The sequence below is a fragment of the Triturus cristatus genome, chromosome 9 (assembly GCF_964204655.1).
Source record: "Triturus cristatus chromosome 9, aTriCri1.1, whole genome shotgun sequence".
Lineage (NCBI taxonomy): Eukaryota > Metazoa > Chordata > Amphibia > Caudata > Salamandridae > Triturus > Triturus cristatus.
The window spans coordinates 689163373-689182883 of record NC_140592.1 but is presented as its reverse complement, the minus strand read 5'-3'; positions in this window follow the sequence as shown (position 1 = coordinate 689182883).

Here is a 19511-nt window from a genome sequence, read left to right as displayed (position 1 = left end):
GCTGTGAAAAAGGAATAAATGACAGGCAACTGCTAGTCAATCCAGCTCATATAGATTCTAAACTTGTCTGAGCTGTCTTGTACACTGTATTTGAGTCAATGGCCAGTCTCCTCAGTACTCACAAATGCGTTATTACTCACAGTTTTGCTCCGGCGTGGCCTCTTCACCACCTACCCCAGTCGTCCTCCTACCTGGAATGGAGACGAGGATCTCTACGGGTTTCTTATGTAGTGCCCGCGTTGACTTAATTGGGGCGAGAACCGTGTCCGGTCGTTAACGAGGAGCAGCTGTGTTTTCGTTAGTGTGTGTTTGACGCGCATGTGCAGAAGGTAGACAGGTGAACGAGGCGCATGCGTATATCAAAAAATGTGGTTCCGGCTCTCGTTCTGCTGTTGCCATGGTTATGTGCCTGTGCAGTCCTCAGTGTTATGTGTATACAGCTGAGTAGCGTTTAGCAAACTATCTACACGGTTCGAAAAAGCCCATCTAGTACAGAAAATAGGGCGATCATAATTTGAATAACTCGTCTTAGTGTTGGAGCATCATGCTGCCACTGATATACGGTCAGTCGTGAACTCGGGAGAGTTTATTGTTGATTGTTAAATGAGACTCGGGGGGATCGAGGAGGGGGGGGGCGGGGGGGCGGGGGGCGAGGAAGGAGAGAAATTGCGTACCAATCTCATTATCATGATATTACGGGTAGCTCCCTATCAGATTGGTCAAAGCTAAGGGAGCGAAAGTGGAGTCAAGTTGTTAGGGTGCTCCTAGTTGCGACAGAACCCCCTAGGGAGGGGCCGGTCGTGCCTTAGTCTTAAGGTCGTTGTGTGGCTGGTGACTCAGGGAAGCGTATTCTAGAGCCTCCTATCTCATATGAACAGTGTCGCTCCAAAAAAGAGAGGTGTCATGAAGATAAGGGAGACCCTGGGCTTGTTATGGCTAGATCGTACCTCAGTCTTAAGGTCGTTGTGTGGCAGGTGACCCAGGGAAACACATTCTAGAGCCTCCTGTCTCATTTGAACATAATTGCTAAATGAAGAGAGGTATCACGAGGATAAAAGGAGACCATAGGCATGTATATGGCTAGGTGTGAGCTCGTAAGAATGTAGTTATGGGTGTGTACTGCTGAGTTGGCATATAAACCCCTCATATTGGGTTATAATTCAGTCCATGGTATATCGTCGTTCAGGCCCACCTCATTGGTCCGGAGACGATGTACCCAGCGCTGTTCTCTGCGCAGTAGGGTGTTATTATTCCAGTGTTGATTGTTTTCCAAAACTGTCCACTTGATGTCGTCACATGTATGCCCTTTTTCCATGTAATGATTCGTTAGTCTGGTTGCTGATCTCCCCCGTCGGATCGTACTCCTATGTTCGCTTATCCTTAGTTTCACCTGTCTTGTGGTCATCCCCACGTAGCGCAGTGTGCAAGGACAGGTGATGAGGTACACACAGTTTTTTGTGTTGCAGTTCGTGTGGCTCCGTTGGTCCCACGTGACTTTGTCCAGCTCCAAGTGTGTAGTATGTTTGGTGAAGGGACATGCACTACAATTGCCGCATGGGTAGTGGCCTTTTACAGCAGGGAGGGACCATAAGGTGGATTCCTGACGAGTGGTCTTCACGCGTGGTCTCGTGTTGATCAGTTGGTCCCGTAGGTTGGTAGTCCTCTTGAACGCAAACCTGGGGCGCTCCAACATGAGATTACCTGTGTTCAGAATTCTCCAATTACGGTTCACGATGTTTTTGATTTGGTTTGATAGAGGGGTGAAGGTTGTGACACAGGTGATGGTGTTGTCGGTTTCCTTAGTTTTTTCTTCTAGGAGTGCCTGGCGGTTGTTGTTCCTGGCTCGTTTGCATGCTCGTTGTATGACCCTTTCAGGGTAATGTCTTTCTTTTAGATTAGATGTGAGGGAGTTTGCTTGAATGTCATATTCATGGGTGTCACTACAATTCCTGCGAATCCGCAGGAATTGTCCAAAGGGCAAATTTTCCCTCAATGCTTTGGGGTGATGGCTGTGAAAATCAAGTAGGCTGTTACAATCAGTCGTTTTTTTGTAGATGGTAGTGTTGAGTTTACCCCTTTCGAGGGTGATCAGTAGATCCAGGAAAGGAATCTCTTTTTCACTTTCTGTTTTGGTAAAACGTAGGTGAGGGTTCAAGTTGTTTATCCATGTGTAGAATTCCTGGCAGGTCTCCGCACCACCCTTCCATAGGATGAGCACATCATCGATGTATCGTTTCCACGTTACCATGTTCTCTCTGTAGGGGTTATTCTCAGTGAAGATGTTATTAGCCTCAAAATGCGCCATGTACAGCCCTGCCAGGCTCGGCGCGAATGTACTCCCCATGCTGGTCCCTTGTATCTGATGGTAAATGGTGGTCTTGTACATAAAGAAGTTGTTCTTAAGGGCCAGCATGATCAGTTCTGTGATGAAGCTCGCAGGTGTGTTGGTGGGTAAGTCTGTCTCGAGTAAGAGTTGTTCAACTACTTCAATCGTAGCATCTTGCGGGATGTTTGTATACAATGCCTCTACGTCTAAAGTTAAGAGGAGGTTGATGGGCTCGGTATTGTTCTCGTTGATCTCTTGTATCAGGTTCAAGACGTCCCTGGTGTCTTTCAAGTAGGCCGGAGTGGCTTGTACCATAGGTCGGAGGAAGAAGTCACTGAACTTGCTCAGTGGCTCCAATAGCGAGCCTATTCCAGAGACGATCGGTCGTCCTGGTGGTGGAATGATGCCCTTGTGTATTTTGGGTAGTAGGTAGAAGTACGGCATCCTAGGGTTCTCGTTAATAAGGAATGCCGCCTCGTGGGCTGTGATCCACCCCTCATTGGTAGCTTCGTTGACAAGGATGCGTATCCGTGATAGAAGTCTCTCGGTGGGATCAGTCTCCAACTTCTTGTAGTATTCGGATCTCCCGAACAGCAAAGTCTTCATGTTGTCCTAAGTCACAATCAGTGTTGTTTTAATGCTCCACCCATGGTGGAACCATTTGGATTTCAGAGAAGATTTTTTCTTCTAAAATGGCTGATCAATGGGAAACAGCCTTAACAATGAGAGCTTCACAACGCGTGCTAGTTCCCCGCAAGCAGTACCACGCTTGCCTTAACCACGCATGTGCCTTAACAACGCATATGAGTGGTTAAGGCAATGTGCTGTCTAGTGGCCGAGCGGAAGGGGAAGACAGACTCGGTACGTTCGGGACTCGGGAGAGGACACTGTGAGGTAAGTGGGACTGTGCCTTGGTCTTGGGGCGGTGAGGTAGTAGTTTTTCGGGGTGGGTTTTAGGAAGCAGGATAGGGGTTGGCGTCGTTTTTAGGGTGGGGGGTAGTTTTTAGGGCTAAGGGCAAGGATAAAAGGGACAGTTTACAGGGCAGGGAGCAGGGTCTGGGTAGTTTAGGGATGTAAGGGATAGTTTTTAGCGTTCAGGGCAGGGGGGCTGGGGACGAGGTAGGTTTTGGGACAAGGGCTTAATTTTTAGGGCTCAGGGCAGGGAGAGAAGGGGCAGTTTACAGGACAGGGTCGGGTTGGTTTAGGGATGTATTGATAGTTTAGGGCTCAGGGCAGGGGGGCTGGGGTCGTGGTCATTTTTGGGGTGTGGATTTATTTTTATAGGGCTCAGGGCAGGCGGAAAAGGGACAGTTTACAGGGCAGGAAGCCATATCGGGGTAGTTTAGGGATGTAGGGGATAGTTGTTAGGGCTCAGGGCAGTGGGGCTGCGGTCCGGGTAGTTTTTGGGGCGTGGGCTTAATTTTTAGGGCTCAGGGCAGGGGAGAAGGGACAGTTTACAGGGCAGGGTAGGTGTAGTTTAGGGATGTAGGGGATAGCTTTAGGGCACAGTGCGGGGGGGGTGGGGTTGAGGTAGTTATTGGGGTGTGGGTTTAATTTTAAGGGGGAAGGGGATACAGAAGAAGGACCGTTTAATAGGCAGGGGTATGATCTTTAGACCTCATGCCCCTTTACCCATCATGTCTTTACCACGAACTTGCATGGTAAAGGCATGCATAGTAAAGGCATGTGTGCTAAAGACGCGGTCATGGTAGAGACCGCGTGGTACAGGCATGCATGATTTAAGCATGCGTTGTACTTGTTTTGCCTGCACAGCGCTTGTGCTGTGTTTGCGAAAACTAATGTATTAAAAAAGAAATCTTAAAAAGGGCTATGAGCCTGCCCATTACTTACCTTCACTTACCATTGGCTGACTCCCACATGGCACTCATGTCACTTTGCGTACCACTTGCTGACTCCCATGTGGGTTTCATTTACCTGCTTCCTATTGGTCTGCACCTGTTTACTTACCATTGGCTGGCTCCCCGTGGGTCTTTTTTCCTTGCTGGCTATTGGTCGGCAGCTCCTCTTGGCCTCTGGATTCCTCTTCAGATTCTTCGTCCATGCAAGTACTGCTTCCGGTGGCCAGTGTCCTTTCACTGGCCAGCAGGTACTCTTTTTAAAAATTTGCACTGAGAGTGCACCTGTCTGCAGTCTCTCATGAAACTGCATTAATAAAGATATCGTTGGCTGCTGGTTTTGTACTTGGCACCGACCATGCAACCTGAACAGAGGCCAATCACGATGTAACTTTTGATGGGCCTCATAGTCGGACTTTATAATGTGTACCACGCTTTAAAAGCATACCATGGTTACCATCTTTATTTGAATCCCCTTTTAAGTTTGATGAACACAACCAGTGCGCTGTAACATGTTTTAGAGGTGACAGTGGGGAATACTCATTCGTCCTTTTAATGGGGGATCTAAATTGCCATCTTTGCTCACGCTTGATACCGGTAACTTTAGACTGGGATCTTTGCCCACTCAGAAAAGGGCCACATTTTGAGCATAGCTCTGAGGGCACACTATTAACAAAATTAATAGCTAGTCACTCACTAGCACACACCATTAATTTGGTAACCCCAGGACCAGAGGGCACTTTGATACCGACTTTTAAAGGAAGGGGATGTTCGTCTATTATAGACTACATTTTGATATCCACCTTTGCCAAACACTGGATCGGGAAGGTAAATACTAAATGGAGTCCCTTTAGTGATCATAACCCTTTGTCCATGGAAATATTGTGCAAGGGCTATACTAAAATGAATAAGCAGTTGGACATCATTTTACAACCTACAGATCAGGGAAGACGTTTAAAATGGGCAAAAATTAATGCCCCTGAATTTTACATCACACTGGTCGTAAAGGGGAGAAGATGGGTGGAGGAATGTTTAGATTTCCAAGTAGAGGGAGTTGACTTAGTTGCCGCTTTCAGGGAACTAACTAAACTCGCTGACAAACTATTAGTGGCAAAAGGTCGTAGGAAACCAGGGACACACCCAAGATGGTTTGATGTAAATTGTGCACGAGCATTAAGAAACTTAAAAGCAAGTCTTAAGGCAAACCCAAGGGACATAGTGGAAGTGGCAAAGTACAGAAAAATCTATAAAATTAAGACCAGAGAAAGGAAGTCCACTTTAAAAGCAGAACTATGGGCCGATTTAAGAGAGGCTGGTGAAAACAGGGACTTTACTGAATTTTGGAGGATCATAAATAGACCCTGTTTTCATGACTGTACCACTCCGGTCCTCAGTACAAATATTCTCCCACAGCAATGGGTTTCCCACTTTGAGAGTCTCTATAATCATTCTAAAGATTCTAAACAAGAAGGGGAATGGGTTGGAAATAGGTGTCGGGTGCAGGATTTTACACTCACGGAGATTACGCAGGCAATTAAACGGCTAACACCAAATAAAGCCCCTGGGCCCGACGGCACTCCCCCAGATCTGTACAAAAGCAATGTCGATTTGTGGGCGCCAATTTTAACGAGAGTGATAAATGCAGCCATTAAAACAGGACTCCCGAGGTCGTGGTCCACTGCCTTAATTGAACCCATCTTCAAAAAAGGAAATAAGGCCAACCCCCAATGCTACAGACCCATATCATTGATTGATGTCTCGGCCAAAATATTGGGGCGGGTGGTTTTAAATCGTTTAATGGCCTGGACTGAAGAGCACCATACAATAGTAGACACCCAGTATGGTTTCAGAGCGGGAAAATCGACCAGTGATCAATGCTTAAATTTAAATCTACTGGTCGCCAAATACACTAGAGCAAGTAATGGTACCATTTATATGGGGTTTATGGACCTGGCGGCGGCCTTCGACAATGTGAATAGAAGCAAGCTCTGGGAAAAGATGAACGCCTTGGGGATTGACCGGGGATTGATCAACATCTTGAGAGAGCTACACTGGAACACTACAGCGAGAGTTCGCTATAGCATGGAGGGTGGGCAAACTGATTCCTTCCCATGTTCCAGTGGAGTAAGGCAGGGGTGCATTCTTGCCCCCTTCCTATTCTCACTATATATCAACGACCTGGAGTCATCACTCATAGCCCAGGCAACTGATTGTCCCAGGGTAGGACAGCGCCAAATACCAGTCCTTTTGTATGCGGACGACGCGGTCCTCCTCGCTCGGACACCGCGAAGTCTTCAAGCATTGATCAATGGATTTGTAAACTTTATGGAAAAACTAGATCTTTCCGTAAATCTGAGTAAATCCTTTGCGCTGATCGCAGGCAAGAAACCAACTAAAAAAACAGTATTTAACATTGGGACACATACCATGGGTACTGTAACCTCCTTCCCGTACCTAGGCCTACTATTTGATGGGAAAATCCAATTTGACATATTGCTGGAAGAACATTGTACCAAACTGGTTTCGTCATGTGGTGCAATTATGAACTTTGCCCAAAGATTGGGACGCTGGTCCCCTGAGCAAGTAATGAGCTTATATAGCTCAATAAGTACAGCTAAAGCCGTATATGGAGCCGAGGTGTGGGGCTTCAGGGATGTTAAACAGCTACAATTAGAAGAAGACAAATTCATTCGTAGAATCCTGAAGATCCCACCCGCAACACCAGCTGAAATTGCACATTCTGAACTCGGTATTCCATATATCGCAGATCTGGTTAAGATCAGACCAGTTTTGGCTTGGCTTAGCATCTGGGTTAACCCGGATGCTGAACTAAGCAAGGAAATACTCACGGATTGTTTACAAAGGGACAAATGGATGCTAATCCCATGGCTGAAATATGTCAAAATATCCTTAGAATCCGTAGGCCAGCATACCCTTTTTAGTACTCCTGCTCTAATCTCAAGAAATAGCAAATTACAAATTAAAAGATTACTGCTGGATAAATGGGAGACGCTCAGGGAAACTAAAGCCTTAACATCAAAACGTTCAGTTGTAGTGCATCGCCTAGTTAAAGATACAGTGGGTATGGAACCCTACCTATTCTTGCTGCATAATCAGCAGGAGAGATTTTTAATGTGTCGTTTTAGGCTCAATATGTTGCATAATATTTTATCTTATCCGCCCGGTTTTACTGCAACTATTGAGCAGAAGGGTGCCTGCGGCTGCGACAATTTGTCTCCGCAGGACACCCTTCATTTTGTATTATTGTGTCCATTTTATCGTTCCCCTAGGCGTATGTTTCTGGTCGATATTTTAAAACATGGAAAATTTCGTCATGCGAAAGTAGCCCTGTTGTTCCTACAAAGAGCAAATGATATGCATACTTTATGCTCAATAATAAGTTTTTTAAAAGCTGTAGTAAGATTAAGGAACACTAGAGACTAATCCATTTTTAATTCAATATTGTATTTTATAGGAATTGAAACAGTTTGGCCGATGGTTATTTTATAATAATGAAATGTATAGATTATATGTGTTACTGTATTTTATAATATGTACTTTTTATGATGATTTTTTAAACCATCGAAATAAAGAATTTAAAGAAAGAAAGAAGACAGCAATTTGTGGTGTGTATTAACGTTTCCCATTTTACATTGTTCGTGTGAATGAGGATTATGGTCGGAAGCGGACGTGAACTTTTTGCAAAGCGTATCGGCAAGGCGAAGGAGGAGGAGTGTGGAGCTCCTGGCCCTTGGTTCCGGGTCTGAAAGGGGGGTGCCCCATTCATGCACCCCAACCCGGCACTCGTGCTGGGCTGCATGAACCGGGCAACCCCCTCCTCAAGGTCAATGGCAACAGCATTGGGCTTTAGCACTTACCCACACGCCGGAGCGGAGCGGTGAGTGCAGGAGCTCCAGAGATGGTGTGGTGCTATCTATCCTCCCTTGCTCCCTTGGCAGCCCAGCAGTTGGCGGGGGCTATAGGACCCGGACCACCCATATTGTTCCCGGCCCCGCCCCCCATCAGAATTAACAAATCAAGACTTGACGACCAGAGCAGTTGGTAAAAGAGGCCTTGTTTATTATAAACCAACACATATAAACATGATAATATATCATCAATAAGATTCACATTTCATACGACATATTTATCAACTTTGATCACTGAATGATATTTTCATTTATGTTGGACCATAACTTCATAATCTATCAGCAGAAATGACAGAACTTAATTTATTGACAAAGAATGTTCTCTATCGCTCCAGCACTAAGGGGCTTCTGGCTCATGCCTCCCAACTGAGAACCACGCAAGGCGCAACCCACCTGCGTCCTTGAGAGGAGAGCCCCTGCCATCTGGTCCTTGTCCGCCACCTGAGGGGCCCACCCCTCCCACCACTCATGTTGAACAGTACCACGGTTCTCAAATTTACAACATTTCGCAAGAGGGGAGGTGCTGTTTGAGTCTAACCTTCATACCCGCCTCTGCAGCCGCTTCCAAGATGGCCTCCACCACGTCTGTATGGACATGGAGAGGCAGGGGCTTAGCAGCACAGTGAGACACCAACAGATCCAAGGGAGCTGCCATTGTGTCTATCCCTCTTCTCTTTGTGCACGCTGACAAAATGAAAGCAGGCGCGGCTTCTGCATGCTGGAGCCTTTCTACACAAAGACTCTGGTCTACGCCCACCTCTGTTTCCAGCTCACAATAAAACATGCTCGTAAATAACTGAATGATTTCTGAGTAACAAAATCAGGAGCCTACCTTTTAACCTTTTGGACACACTTGTATTATTATCAAGTTGTTCTTAAGCAAATCCCAATTAGCAAACTACTATAGAGGTTACGCAAACTTAAGATAAAACGGCGGAAGACGCTGTGCTTACAAAACATATTATATTTAAAACAAACTTTGGCTTAAACTAAATAAAAAATGCACTGATGCGGTCAAAGCTGGCCACGTCATAGACCTTTTAAAAAAAAATTATTACTTAAAGCTATGTTGCGCAACAGGTCAACTGCTGTGCACAATGTAAAAAAATTTAACAAAGCCAATAGATTTTGCATAGGCAAAACCATCTTGGCTTTGCCATTGCTTGTTTTTTAGGATGTTCTTTCTGAGCAGCCATAGCATCAATGTAGCACGCGTGCACATGCATGATGACGTATGTGCGCATATACATCATCATATTTCTTTTGTCATTGCTGATCAGCATTGGCAATAATCCCTTTTTAGATCTCACCTCACACAGCATTGAGCTGTCAGTTTTCAGAAGGCCTCTTTTGGACCATACGAAAAACATACAGTGGACTTAGAGCCTGCCTATTGCTTACTGTTGATTAGCTTTATTGTCACTCTGTTTACTTCTTATTTGATGGCTCCCTCTTCATGTGCTTGTCCTTTCCCTGGAGCACAGCTTCTTTATCATCCTTTTGATTGGCTGACTTGTATCCTTCCATTATTTACATTTACAGTACCATTTTTTCTTTTCATTAAGCACTCCATGAGAGTGCATGTACTTTTGTGATCTCTTTCATATGCTGTTCACTCCCTGCGGTCTGTGTTCTTCTCTCCCCTGCCCCGTGATGTGTTCTTCTCTCCATGTATACTTCTCCCCTGCCTCCTTGTTGCTCTCTCCCTCATGCAATGATGTTCCCCTCTTCGCCCCATCCTCTCCCCCTGCATTAGGTCCTGCATTATGCAACCCATCCCATTGGTTCTTTTTTTTTTTTTATACAAAAACAAAATCTTCTTTCTTGCTAAAAAAATCTTTTTAAATGTACTAATCCAAGTGTCATCCACCATCTTGAATCAGTAAATAAATAATTAAATGAAATGGCACCCTCTTCATTCTACTGTCATGTGCCTGCATTCCGATGCATGCACACATATACGTCATTATGCATGTCTGTGCCAGTGGAATGATGTAAGTGCAAGAAGCAGCCGCGTTATTGTGCTTTTAAAAAAAATATATTTTAGAGTGCTACTAACAGAAGGCCCTGGAAAGCCAATAGGTCTCAAAGCAAGAAAGCCAATAAGTCCCAAAGGCGAGACCCACTTGCTTTGCCAATGCGTGTTTCTTTTTTGTTAATGCTGAAACACCATTAGCAAAAAGCTCTGAATTGGCCCAACAAAAGTCACGATTTTATTTAGCTTTGTTTTTTTGGTCTTTCTTCACATTTCAAATGTATTTTTTGATTTAGACCTCTTCAGAGATCAACAAAATAATGAAAAATAATACAAATTCAAAACAAACTTTTATACTAATGACCATTTACAATACAGCTTTTAAAATGTTCTTAGAAAAGTTTTTTAAAATTTACACAAGTTATGACAAACAAATTAATTGGGTCGGGATCTTAAAAGTTCAATTAAATCTCTGACAGTAAATATATTTTCGAATACATATAGGTTTTAAAAAAACGACGTTGGGCCTCTACCAATAATTTATTTGGGCAGACATTTAACACATGGGTTATATCTTGGACTTCTCTACTGCATAATTTGCATAAGCCTGTCTTATCGCCAGAGTTGCTCCAATCTTTGTAAAGGCTTTTATAGGTAAAATCCCTAGGTGCAGCATAATAATGCAGCGTTGAACACTGTGTTCTAATGTAAATCTCAGATATCTTTGGTGGATCCTATAGTCTAGGGTACCTGCATAGGATATGTAATTTGATAACTGGGAGAAGTGCTTGAGATGGAGCTCAAAACTTAATCTCGGGGTCATATTTTTCAAAATTAACTTCAGGAGTGCAGGAGACCAAAACTGCAAAAGTGCTATTTTACTTTGGGAACGTTCTAGTGCTATCGCAAGATTTTTATTAAAAGTATTGTGACCTGATTCACTTTTAAAAGTTTCAAGTTTTAATAGGGCCCTTAAGGAGACTACTTAAGCGTGCAATAGACTATACGCCCATTTGATTATATTAGCTAGGGCTCTAGAAAATGTGCTTACTATGGAGAGCTCAAGGTGCAGCATTTGAACTGGAACTGCTTGATTTACTGTAGTCATTTTTTGAAGCAACTTCCCTTCGTTCATGTTTGAAGTGTGCCATTTGTGTATAGGAAAATATTCCAAGGCATAAGATAAAATAGAAGGAATTTTTGTGTGATATACTTCTAAGAGGGGATAAAAGTGTCTCTTTTAGGCGGAAGAGTGCAGTCTCTTCAGACACAGATATGGGCTGCCGCCTTAAGACCAATATGCTGAAGATGGGAAGAGGCTTGGAGTGTCTCAGAGAAAATTCTCCCTAGTTAGATGTATATGTTAGCTACCGGAATAGGCCCCCCCACTAATGTCCAGTCATAGTTGATATCATGTTTTCTCCCCCTGAATGGTACTACCTTTGTTTTAGATATCTTTGCTTTAAAAAATGTTTTCCTCTGCATAACTGAATAGTGCATCTATATTTTGTTGTAAGCCGATCGGTGTAAGGTCAAAAAGGACCACAACATCAGCATACATTAGGATAAGTATGTTACATGATGCTATTTTTGGAGGAAAATTATTTATTTTTCAAAAGCAGTCTGGTCGGTCACTTAAAAATAGGTAGAACAAAAGAGATGCTAATAGACATCCCTGCTTTAGGCCATTGAACGTAGGTATCTTTCGAGTCAGCCCCTCCCTCCCATCTGTACTCTGCACCAGGTTGAGGAATGTACTGCGACAACTAGCCTTATGAAACTTTCTAGCATTCCTATATTCTTTGGCTTCCTGCACAGGGTAGGTCTATCTACCCTGTCGTAAGCTGTTGAAAAATCGATAAACCACACTATAAACCACCTGTAATTTGAATGTTACGTACTTGTCAATATCCGTCTGTATACTTGCCATATTGTCCTTTACATAATGTTTCAGTTTAAGGCCAGCTTGGGTCATGGGAATCACCCCTCTGGAAAAGGCCCAGTCTTTCAGATGTTCCAGAACCATGGGCACAAAATTCTTCCCGATTGCATCCAGAAGAGCGATTTGGCGGTAGTTGCAGGGCAAACGGCAGGAGCCTTTTTAGGTCGAGCCTGAGCCAGCGCTCATGCGCTGCTCTGCGAGGCTTCTTGTAAGCACTCTAAACTACTCCATGTGGGTCTGACTCCTCCCACACATAGGATTGGCTTTTGTGTGTGTCTTTCAGTAATGAAAGTATGCAAATGGCTAAAGGAAGGTGGATGTCCCACCTTCTTTTTTAAAGTTCACCCCCACAGCGTTTTGCTTGCGGGAGCGAGCAGGGTGGCAGCTGCATTCCTCGGGTCAGGTTACTATCTACTTGTTTCTCTGTGATTTTGAAGCACAACTTTGCACTTAATTTAATATCTGCAAACAAATGCAGTGTATGAAGTTGTGCTGCTTTTCCTCCTGTCCATGCCTAAGTAATGTACATTTGTAATCCATGTAGGTAATCGTCGCGCATTTAACCAGCACGTGAGGTTGTGGTAACTGTTGCTCCCTGTACCACCAGTGAGGCAGATCGGGTTTTGGAAGCGCCGCCAGGCTAGTGTGCCCCACTGAACGGTGCAAGTGTTACTCGCCATCTGCTCGCCTTACAAAGCCTTCTGTTTCCCAGCAGAACCACTGCTCTGATCTGTGCCACAAGGCCATTTATTAGCCTGCCGGCAAGTGAACTTGATGCTTTCAATGTTGTGGCCATGTCAGAGGAAGGAACCCAGACGGGAGTTGAAGATGGGAAGCTTAGGGTAAAATGTGTCAAGGCTCACTCAACCACTCATCTCCACGAGGCTGATAAAATGCGTAGCTTGTTAATTTAAGCGGATGCCCTGGTCTTCCACTCAAAGCTCCTGCTCTGGGCCTCCACCTGACACTAGTCTAAATGATGCAGGTGAGGTCACAGGGACATTTTGCGCTAGAGTAATATTGTGTAAATCGGAATTATTTGGCCTTAAGTATTACATGTCATTTTCGTTTTTTGTCTGCTTTTCGTGTAACATTGGCACGCAGGACACACACTGGTTGCGGTGAGTACAGGGTCGGATGGCCTTGGGTTGCTCACCTGCCTGTGGTGCGGCAGACTGAAGTGTTCACATCTCCCTTCTCGTCCCGGTTGCCTACAGGAGTGCAGTGGCTCACCCAAGCCTACGTGCGGGCGTGTAATTCTTTCGTTTTTTAAGATAGCGAATGTGACTTCTAGTAATTACGGCACTATATGGCACACTTTGCGTCTTGGGGCTCGATTTCCGTTGCTGGCGGCTGTCTAACACTGTGTCCTACAAGGACCTACAAGAAACTTTCAGCGCTGCCACGCTGCACTGTGCCTGCTCATTTGGTGCGGTGTTGAGCGTGGCTCTCACTGCCCCCATTCCCCTGGCTAGGGCACCCAATGGCAATGCTGATCCTGTCCCATACGGCGCTCGATCTGCTGCACCGTGCACCGCTGGCTGGGCTCTTTGATCCTGTACTATTGTGGCTGCTAAGGACATTATGACTGCTCTTGATTTAAAAAGCCTACCGCCATCTTCCTAATGGAAGATCCGTCGCCATTTTCTGAATCAGCTTAACATGTTGCACTGTGCCCCATTGACCAGGAGCGCTCCATCGCCTCAAAGGTGTGAGGCACTATACAAGCACTCCCGTTCTCCTTGTGGTGATTTCTCGCAGTCACTTGACCCTGCTCTCTCTTGCCAGCGCCTATTCTATGCTGCCCCCCTCCCACCTCACCCAATTGTCCTGCCTGAGCTCTCTAGGCTCTGATCACCAGGTTGCTTGTCTAATTCCAGCACCTAATTTCAGCCAGGGATGCCACTTTTACTAGGACACGGAGAGCCCAAGTGGCAGAAATGCACAGCACTACGCAAGACAATGTTCCTCTCGCCAAAGCCCTGGTATTGCATGTTCTCTTGAAGTCCTGATCACCGTTTGGGTGGGGTCTGTAGTGGGGGGGGGCAGTTAGGTCTAACTGTTATATCTTACGCGGACTAATGGTTAGAAGCCCCCGCCCACAAGCACACATAGCACTCGGAGCTGCTGTGTCTGGCGCAGCGCTCTAATATATGAATGTGAATACCCATCCCCTATCTGCATATTGCAGGAACATATATCACCAGGAACGCTTCTCCAGCATGTTACTGTAAGGGACACACTGTGTACCATAGCATAAACACGTGCTACGGGAACCGGAGCAACAGCCTAAATAGACGCATCAGCAACAACCTTATTGAACCCATAAGAAAACAGCACATGCCCCAATTTAGACCATGTTATGACCACAGATGCCAGCAGGTATGTTCAATTGCACAGCTCTTCAATTCCAGGTGGCACAAGAGCCAGGATAATGTGCTGCATGGCTAACACTTATAAGGTCCCAAAGGCGAGACCTATTGACTATGCCAATGCTTGTTTTCAAAGTGGTATGACAATACTCCCAGTCCCAACCATGACCTTGGTATTTTGCTTTGTCAATGTTTGTTGAAAAATGTGCCTGTGACCTGAATGTTGCGCGAAGGCGTGGCTATTTTACAAGTGCATTACAAAAAAGTACGGTTGCGGTAGCGTGCTTCTTTTTGTGAGTAATAAATTGTAGTAGCAAAACACAAAAGTAACACGTTGTGGTATAAATCCAATTTCTTTACTTTGTTGGAGGAATAAAGCAACTAATGCGATTGTATTCAAGGCATTAACAAATAAAGGCAACACCGTTGCTCATTATGGTTTTTGTGCAGTATATTACAGTGCTCTTGGTGTAGGTAGGAAAAAAGGGAAAGGGATGGTTGTTAAGTGGTAACGTGTGGGTGGGGGACAGGGAAAAGGTATTTGTGACATATATACATCAACAGTGCATGGTATCAGCTTTTCCAGCCTTGTGTAGGTCAAGTGTTCCCAATAATTCACATAACTCTAATGGACCTGTAATTATTTATAGACAATGTCGCTGGAGTTTGAGTTGTATGGGTGTTGTCGACGTTTCGACCCCTGTGTGCAGGGCTGAATGTTATCCTTGCGTGGAGTCTTCATCAGGAATTGGCTGAGAAGAGCACCTGTGAATAATTGGAAGGTGGATATGAGGGCATGGAAGTGTAATTGTGTATGCTACTGATAAGACAGGTGATCACTACCTACTTAGATGAAAACAACGGGAAACCTCCGCCGTTCGAATGGGAAGTGTGGGCTTGAAGAAGCTGCTGGGAGAAGAGAGAGAGGGAAAACAATCACACACACGCTGATAGACTCAAAGCGACTAAGAAGGGGCTCAAATTACTGTGTGAGCTCCTCTATTGGAGTTTGATCTGCAGGACGGTACTTACTCATCCAATGTATCATGAAGAAATGCAGCAGTGTCAGCTTGCAAAAGTCGGGACCAACCCCCTTAATTCTGTAAGAGAAAATGAGGTGGCTCTCAATGAGGCATCCTGGGCGATTGATATTATTAAAATAACTAATAATAGTAAGGAACAATGTCTGGTGGGATGTCCGCTTCCCGCCTCCATGGTAACCCACTATTTGGAATAAAGATTAGCCGTGGGTAGGGATGCGTGATACACGTACCTTCACGCAGGGGATGTCATCTGAGTCTATCAGCGTATGTGTGATTGTTTTCCCTCTCTCTCTTCTCCCAGGAGCTTCTTCAAGCCCACACTTCCCATTCGAACGGCGGAGGTTTCCCGTCATTTTTATCTAAGTAGGTAGTGATCACCTGTGTTATCAGTAGCATACACGATTACACTTCCATGCCCTCATATCCACCTTCCAATTATTCACAGGTGCTCTTCTCAGCCAATTCCTGATGAAGATGATAGAGATCAGGGTATCTAAAATATGCCCACTACCACGGATAGATTAATCACACAGTTACACGCACATACATTCATCATACGCTAGGGCCCATTTCACTAACATACGCTCAAATACTCTACCAGCAATAAACCTGTGGAAAGAAAACACCTAAACACCCTGCATCAATATCAGGTCGATCAGATCTGGTTTAGTGACTGTCCTAATCAATAACATAATCTACACAACATATACAATAATGATCAAAAATATAAACCCAATAATTGACAAGAAAGAAAATTCAACACCATGTTTAAAATTATATTGCTTTATCTAAAATTAGTCAAGGTAAAATCAATCAGAATAAATCATTTCTCATAGTTACCTATTCTAACTAAGTGTCAGAACGGGTCAGGACAAGTCTCTCGGTAAAGTCTTTTAAGACGAAGTCCTCAGCACGATCCTCAGCAACGCAATCTCCCGCAGCAAAGGTAAAATGGCAAGTGGCAAAGCCCTCCCTAGGCTAACAATTTTTATAGTAAAAATTACAATGGAAACACTCATCAAGTTTGCAAAATACACTGAATCACTGAGCAGAGCGAGAAGGAAAGGATGCAACATTGCAACATTTGTGAACCTCCGCTCAGGAAAAATACACATAGCGAAGACTACGGAACAGGAACCAAGAAAATAAAACATGTATCACATTTAATCCGGCTTCTCCTCGGCCATCGAGCCACAGTTCAGAGTTTTCCTCTAAGGCTCCTTTGTCTTTCGAGATTGCCAAGGACACTTTCACTTCTCTTGGAGAACTCCCAAAAACTGCTGCTGTCCTCATGGAAAGTTTCATAGAAGGACCATGGTCAGTCAACTTCAAGACCATTTCCAGCAGGGGTCTCCCTCGTCACGTCTTTCACATATTCACTCGAGGCCAGGCTTCAAAATTCAGCCATCTTAATACAGGCCTCCATAGGCCACAATAGACCATCTTTAATTAAAGAGACAAAATAAACGTTACTACAGCATAATGATTAAACAGTGTTAACCCCACTAATACCCTTATGTGTATGCATTTATCTAGCTTTTGCGACATAAAAAAGCATTAATTCAGACAGCGTTTTGTGCTCAAAATAAACAGCACACAGCAATGTTTAAACATGAAAACTTGCACGTTATTTTTTAGAAAACAGAAACAGCACACGCATGCTAACCCTCGTGTAACTTTCTCTTATGTTAAGACAAACGGATTGATTAATAAAAACACACTTGCACAAGACAAATAATTAATTTGTTATTTATTAATAATTAATAAAACGCATAAACATACTAGAGCTTCAAAAGCCCCTGAATTTTCTAAATGAAAACTCTGCTCCAGCAATCCCCCCTTTGGTGATTTTATCACCAAATAAACCCCAAAAAAAAATTAGTGAAAATTTAGTCCCATTTTAGGAGAAATCAGAAATGTCTTTTCCCCTTACACAACATTAAACACTAGTCACTCTTTCATCATCTCTCTTTGTCTCTAAGTAAACACTCTCCCTCAATTCTTCTAGTTCAATTTCTTGAGGTTCTCTTTTCAACTTCTTATTTTTCTTTTCCTTATTCAATTTCTTTTTCCCTCCCCTGTTTTTACAACACACACACACCAATCTTATTATTAATAAAGCCACAATTATACAAGACAAGGGAAACAATATTCTACCTATAATTGTACTACCTATTTTTGCAATAAAATCCTTAACAGCTATCATTTTATTAGCTATTTTAGTCCACAAACTCCCAGCTTCAAGTGGTACTAATTCTTCATGCAAATCAGTAATATTTTTGATATAGACCTTCAGGTCTTTACTTTCATCAGGAATGTAAGTGCAACAATGTTGAACTTTCAATATTCCACAAACTCCACCCTCCTTGGCCAATAGAATATCAAGGGCAAGTCGATTTTGCATAGACATGGCACGTACGGCACTTAATTCCGTATTCACCAAAAGAAACCCTCCTGCGGTATTTGTCGATAAGCGATCAACCACTGTGGACAGTTTCCGAATTCCATAAGCATTTAAAGAAATTCCCACTGCTGGAATCAAAACCCCAAAAATATCACCCACAATTTCAGACCAAGTTTCTCTCTTAAAACGTGTTAATAAGTTGATATCTTCTACATCTCTTATTTTATCTGTATGAAAAATCTTAGGGAAAACCAGGCCCACATAACACGTGCCATACCAATGGTCTGGCAACTTGTAATAAGCCTTGTTCCCACAAACATAGTACACTCCTGGAAAAATCGTATCTTCTCCACCTCTGAAACCCCAACCTGTCGCAATGAAGTATGTATCATGGCACTCACTAGTTCCCACAAAATATGTATCATATTGGGATTTCCTTCTAGTAATGCAAAGTTTACCCTTCTGTGGCGCATCTAGAGCTAAAGTTGGACTAGCCCCATTTCTCAACTCTTTTCCCATCTCAATGTCCCAAATTGTCTCACTCACTTCATATTTTCCCCCTTTCTCATGCATGTTCACTCTCCTTTCTTCTACCATATCCAGGAAAGCTCTCTCCTCTTCTTTCAAACTGCAAGTTAAATTATTTTTAAAAATATAATCTAATGTTAATCCTTTTTCTTCAATAAAAATCTCACCAAAAGTGTTAGCTTCTTTAGCTGGATTCAGCTCTTTGTTCATTGGCAAGTGCCCAAAAATACTATCTCTGTTAGACATCTTATAATCTACTTTCCCTAACAAATAAAAAACACTACTTAAAATACTACAGGAAATACCATATGTAGCTGGTAAATGGTGATAAGTAACACCCTCTGAAACAGATGCAGGTAATTGCATACAGACGTAGCAATCCCTTACTTCCATTGTCTTCACATATTCATATAACAGTTTAGAAAAAACATTACTAGAAAAATTATTAATTGACCTATCCTTGTGTATATAACTACTACTTCTAATTGGAACTACTTTTTGTGAATTCTTCTCTACATTAGTCACATTCTCTATATTCATTCCAAATTCTACTCTAAAAGTAACTAATAAAACTAAAACACCCCATAGAAGCATTAATAATCCAGTACAACAGCAGCACATTCTACACCACCTCTTAAAGAAGGCACATCTATTTCTATTATCCTCTATGTTAGCCATTTTAGTTTAGCCTCTACTACTCCACTACTGTTTGAACTTCTTCAATTCTTCAGCAATTCTTCAGCTTTCAGTTTATCCAAATGATCTCTTCGTTCACTTGATCCAAGTGAATCCTTCTTTCACTCAGTTTGGATACTTGTCATTCTTCACTTCAATTTCTTCAACATCAAATTGTATTAGATCTCCAACATCAAGATCCTCAGTACTCGACTCTTCTCCAATGTCAGTCAAGAGTACTTTTAGAATTTCACCAGTATCTTCCTCAACCACTTCTCTCAAGACCACTTCCGGATTATCTCGAGTCACTGTTTCTTCTTCTCCTCCTTCAGACAGTGCCACATAAGACCATTCCGGTGATCTGTACTTTTGGTTGGGTCTTCTTACTCTTTTTATTTCCACTGGTTCGTTTGACTCCTTTAATTCTTCTCCTTCAGCTTTTGAACTTTGACTTGAAACTT